Source organism: Manis pentadactyla, assembly GCF_030020395.1.
Source record: "Manis pentadactyla isolate mManPen7 chromosome 15 unlocalized genomic scaffold, mManPen7.hap1 SUPER_15_unloc_1, whole genome shotgun sequence".
NCBI lineage: Eukaryota > Metazoa > Chordata > Mammalia > Pholidota > Manidae > Manis > Manis pentadactyla.
The window spans coordinates 3,845,702-3,851,701 of NW_026644588.1; positions in this window are offsets into that span (position 1 = coordinate 3,845,702).

Consider the following 6,000-nt stretch of genomic DNA (forward strand, 5'->3'; position numbering starts at 1 on the left):
TCCCCATCTGAAAGACAAGACGGATCAAGCAAGCCACCCACGAACCTTCTGGACCCAGGGGCCCGAGCAGCAGAGAGCATGGAGCAGGGCTTACGGGAAGATGGGAGTCTAGGGCAGAATGGGCAGAATGGGCAGAATGGGGAGGTGACAATACGGCACGCCAGCCCAACGTGAGAAGGAAACCTCCAGAAGATTAACGGAACAGAGAAGAAAGGGGGTACCCATGCTTACCGCGGGTGAGGGGGGCCACGTCCTTCGCCTCCTGGCGTTAAGGCTGCGCACTTCTGGATTTTATAGAAGCTGAAGGCCCCTCACCCCGGACGTGCAGGCGGGCCACTCCCCTCCGTCCCCGGCCCGCACCCGCCCTGCCCCCTGGATCCGAGGTTGTCTGGGTCAGACACGCCCACTGATTTTAAAAAATTGTTTACTCTTTCATTGCTTATATCACCACAACTAATTAATTGTAAACAACTGCGAATAATGCAGAGAAGCACCCAGAGGAAGTAATTCCAGGAATCCATTCAACCGATAGGTAAATAGAGTGTGTATCCTATTTATTGAGCCAATAAGACATACCTGCACTTGGCTGGTTTCTGTGATGAGATGGGTGAACAAGACCAGGGATTTACAGTCTAGAACACCGGTTTTCAATGGAGGTTGGTCGTTTACCTCCCAGGAGATACATGCAAGTCCTGAAGGCATTTTTGGTTTGTCACTACTGGGTGGGGCGGGGTGGGGGGTGGGGGTGGGGGTGGGGGTGGGGAAGCATTTAGTGGACTGGGCGCAAACTTCCTGCAGGATGCGGATAGCACCGAAGAGGAGGATCTGACCCAGGATTACAGGGTTATATAGAGAATCTGATAGGATGAGAAGCAGAAAGCAAAAACACACCCCTGAACAACAAGCCTGTCCTTGGCATGGCTGTTTATATTAAATCATCTTTATCGTTACATACCATATAAATATTTATGAAATTCCATAGTCTATTTCAAATGTATCTAAAATATGGTTTAGCAACCACACAGATGACAATTTCTCAAAGTATTTTCAATATCCTTTCGAAAGCTCACATAGCAGTAGGTCCCAGGCCCTATGGTGACTCCCTATTGACGAATTTCAGAGTGCCTGAAGCTCGTGGGACTTAAGGATGATGGGATGGATTCCAGAAAATACAAAAATAAAATAATAGGAACATCAGTGAAAAGTATTTTAATGTTGGAACGTGTCAACTGAAACCAACATGGCCGTGGCGGTTAAGAAAAAGTTTACAAGATTCTATTTTCTTCCACAAACGGCAACCCAGAGAGAGTTTTAACCCTTAAGTGATTAACCCCACAGGGGGGTCAGAGCGAGCCACCCCAAGATGTGCCATCCTGGCAGGCAGACCACCTCCAGCTGAAAACCATCGAAGCCCAAAAGACTCCGGGAGATTCTGGGACCTCCCGCCACACCCCCTACTGTCAGACAATTTCCATTTTCATAAACCTTGGGTAACTGGGTAAATAGTGCTGCCCTTGAAAACTTCTTGAGAGCAGTTCTCCTAAGAGAGTATCAGGTGGTTGCTGAGATTTCTTGTCGATTTCCATTGGGTCATTTAAACACCACTCAACTTGCCATTGGTCCTGCCGGGCTGTGCTCAGTGGCCTCCCCAACCACTAGCGGCTGGAGTTTATCAGGAACTAAGATGGGCTTCCCATCTGGAAGGCTGTCCTGCCCACACTGTCTCCATCTTAAGAGACATGCTTTCAACATTCATCCGCCCACACTGTGACCCCAGGTTTCACTGGGTCTCACTTTGAGCCAGTCCTGGGTTGAGGTTGCAACAGGTCAGTGTTTTCTGGTTTCAGTCTCGGCACGTCGGTCCCTGTCAAGGCTGCTGGAAGGCAGTGCATGCGGCCTGCCACCTGCTCGGCCAGCCAGAAGCAAATCTAACCTGCCCACCCCTCTCCCACCGCACCTGGACCTCAGGTATTTCCCAAAACTCAGCAAGCACCTTCCCCACAGCGTCTTGTCAGCAATTCCCCCGGCTGGGGGCAGCTTTCTCTTCCTGCCCTCGACCCCACGCACCACCTTTTTCACTGACACCCATGCCTTTGCTCCCCTACAAAACATCATCTTTCAAGGGGGCTCCCCAGAACCTCCAGATTAAGCCCAGACGGCAGTAGGTCCGTGTCCCTTTTTGACTGCATGCTTCATCCTCACCTGTGTCCCCCACCCCCTGAAACCAGCCCTGGGCCTGGCATGGGATAAAGATGCAAGAGGCATTTTTTTCTTTCAGGGTAAAAAACCTTATTAATGCAACTGGACGTAAAGGACATTACATGAAGACTGTGTTCAAAGATGATTTTGAGTAAATTTAAAAGACCCAGGTTGATATTTTTGCAATGATTCCTTACAGCTGCGGTGGGACAGTGGGGGGTGTTTCCAGATTCTGAGGCAGCAATCATACAATTGGTCCAGTCTTTGCTCTTTTGGTAATTTAGCGTGTCTATTTGAAATCTCAAGTTCCTATGTGCATTACTCATTAGCTACTTTTTTAATCATTGCTTTTTCCAGCTTTATGGTGCTATAATTGATTTACTATTAACATTAAGTCTCCAGTTATTATCTTTACTCTTTGAAGAGCTTTCTTTTTTCTTTTTAATGTATTTGTGGGAAGGAACCAGAAATTCCAGACTTAAGAAAAGAGATTTCATAGCCCTAGGGCGCTGGGGGGGTGGCGGGAATAGATAGGTTGCCTCCTTGGAAGTCCTTCCAGCACAATGGAGAGACCTCATTTGCACATCCCCGGCCTCCTCCTCACAATCACCCGGCCCTGCCCCCTCCCCACCCAGTCCTTGGCTTTGTCTGGCAGGTTTCCATACCAGTAAGAACAATTCCTTTTGTGAAGGTCCCAAGTTTTAAAAATCCTTTCATGGATGGTATTCATTCCTGTAATTCCATCTTTCTGTCCCATCAATGTTTATTTACAGCCTGGGGGAGAGTGGGTGATAATCCTATTTCTGCCAGTAAGAGAATCAGTACCATTTTATCTCAGTTTACTGCTTTGGGGTGAGGCTTAGAAGGAGGCGGGTGGTTCCTTCGAGACCAGAGGAAATGCTTTTCTCAAGGGCCCCTGGGTGTCCCTGGGCTGCTCCGTCTACCCTTGTGCCGGGCACCTCCAGGACTTAATTCTATCCTTTAATGTATACTGAGCACTTGGGATGCCCTGTGCCCAGTCCTAACTGCTCAGCCTTAGGTGCCCCTCCCGGAACCCCCTTCCGACCAGCTTTTCTAAAACAGCGTCACCTCACTGGCTTATTTCTTCATCGTCCATGTCCACAACTAGAATGCAAGCTTGGTGAGGAAAGGTGGTTATTCTTGCTCAGGGCTGGACCTCCAGTGCCTAGCAGGTGCTCAGAAACAGCCACTGAATAAAAGAATCTGTCACTGAAAAAACTGATGGAGTTTGGGAGAAGGCCTTCCAAGCCGAGGGCGTCTGCTCGAACATGCCTCCTGCGCTGCGCTCATTTTGTGTCTGAAATGCAAAAGCAAATCTTCTCTTGCCATCACCTATTGAGAACCTTTGGGGGACATTTCAGGTGCTGATAAAACGGCCCTGCACTCGGTGTGCTGGGCCCACAGTGACACAGCCCCAGGTTGGGGTATTTTCTGACATCTTTGTGAGGTTTGTCCTCACAAAGGCCTTGAGATCTTGTATTTCCTTCAGGGTCTAGTACATCGTGTGGATGAGAAATCCAGTAGAAAGTGTGAGATTCTGTCCCCCTCCCTCCCAGGTGTGCTGAAAGGCTGAAGAAGATCAGCTCGGCGTCTGTAACATGGAGTCTACAGGATCTGAGCCTCCCTACCCACCAGCAGACAGTCACCCAAGCCAAACGGACGAACAGAAGAGACAACTCAGGGTGCTGGTGAACTTTCCAGGCCAGTGAGGTCGTCACCGCTCCAGTCACTTGGTGGGAAATCAGGGTTCTGGTGCCACAATGTGGGAGTCGGTGGTGGTCACGCTGATCCAAGGGTTGCCTCTGGGATGGGGTGAACGGGGTGAGTAGGACAAGGCCCTTCGGTCATGGGCCAGCAAGGGGCCTGCACGGACTGGCTTCCCAAAGCCACTCGAGGTCCCTGGTCCTCCATGAGGTCCGCCTGGTGGCACACCACAGTCTCCTGGCTGACTGGGCTCCAGCCTCACCCCGCAGCGACCGGGTGCCCCATCCTGCAGACAGGATCCGGTATCAGACTTCATGGACTGCAGGCCCTGGGATGCCCCCCACCCCATCTCCTCATGCCCTGCTGACGCTCACCTTCGCCTCACCCGCTGTCGTCGGTATTTGCCAATATTGGACTCTAGGAGTCCCGAAGACAGGGATGGGCAAGCACCCTCCCCTTCTGCATCGCAGCCAAGGGCCCACTGCAAACCAGCCCCCTTCCCTCGGGCCCAGGTGGCCCCCACCTTTACCTGTGGTAAGGACAAACCCTGGGGCCTCTGCCCTCCCGTTCTCGGTCTCCTAAGTGCTCAGGGGGGATTAGAATCCTGACACTGGAGAGAAGGAAGGTTCCTTTCAGCTGGCTGGCCCTCCCCGGTCACAGACACAGCCCCAACTGCTGACCACCCAGCTCCTCCACCCCGTTCCTCAATATTCCGAGGCAAAGCCGCTCTACCCAGGTTTTCCAATCTTTGTTCGGGTCTGGGGTGCTGTCCTAGGGTCTGGGGCTCTCTCCCTGTTGCAAAAGTATGACAAAAACCCATTTCCTTCCTCCTTTGTGGACGGCCTCCACCGCCAACCACGAGGAAATGCGGTCAGAACAAAGGCTGTGCTGTTTGCTCTGGGTCTGCAGCACCTAGAAAACAGTTGCTCTGGATATTTATGAATTTGGGGACTGCCTGCCCGATGGAATAGAGGGTCGGTTGTTTCTAAGAATGGGGGCTTGGGTGGGTCTTGAATCCTCTGCAGGTAGGCCTGCTGGCTTGCTAACTCTAGGAATCTTGGAGAAATTTGAAACAATTCTGCACTGAGTACATTACAAATGGGACAACAGAAAGTGGGGAAATTAACTCGATGTTGAGCGCCCATAGTTCCAGTTTCTTTGGGACAGTTGCAGCCTAAACCTGTGGGCCCAGCACACTTGTTAACAGCCCCCCATTTAACATTCAGAACTATCCTGGTTAGGACAATAAATTACACGGCTGCCCGAGGGAAGAGCATTTCTCCGTTTGTGTCTCCGGAAAGAACTTCAGAGCTGTGTCTGCCGTGGCTGCACAATGGAAACAGGAGCGTGGGATGCCATGTGCATGGCTTAAAATGTTCTCATATCCCCGTTAATAAAAGTAACATTTTAATAATGTTTTATTAAGCTCACTCTACCCAAACAATCCTTTTGATTGTCCATCAACTATACTTCAATTAAAAACAAACCCAAAATATAACTTCAACAGGTAATAAAATATAAAAATGCATCAATGAGATGTTGTAGGTTCTTTTTTTTTGGACTAAGCATTTGAAATCAGTTTGGACCGGCTGTATTTTAAACAATCAATAGCCACATGTGGTTGTGGGGGGGTGCAGCCTTATATCCCCCCACACACTTTTAGGTTGATTTTAACATTTTTCAATACATCAGAAGAGTAGCCTATGGCAATTAGTGGCCCTTTAAATTGAACCGTTACCTCTTTCTTCTAGATGCATAGAATCTATAAACCACACCAATTCAACTCTTCCATCATCTATTTTTAAAAATGCAGACACACAGCCTGCTCTAAACAGTAAAAAATTACACATTATTCCATTTTTCACTTTCAAATAATAGTTCCATTCTACTTCCTAGTCCAGATAATTTTATCCTAACATAATACATCTTATACTTGGGAGCCTTTTATAAACCATATCTTCAGCAAAAGTATTTATCCACTGCAGTTGATTTAACTATTTCTAATTTTTCTGTGACCCCTGTTCTAAGTGGGAAACCAGAAACTTCTGGATTGAATTCTCACTAAAATTTTTGTTC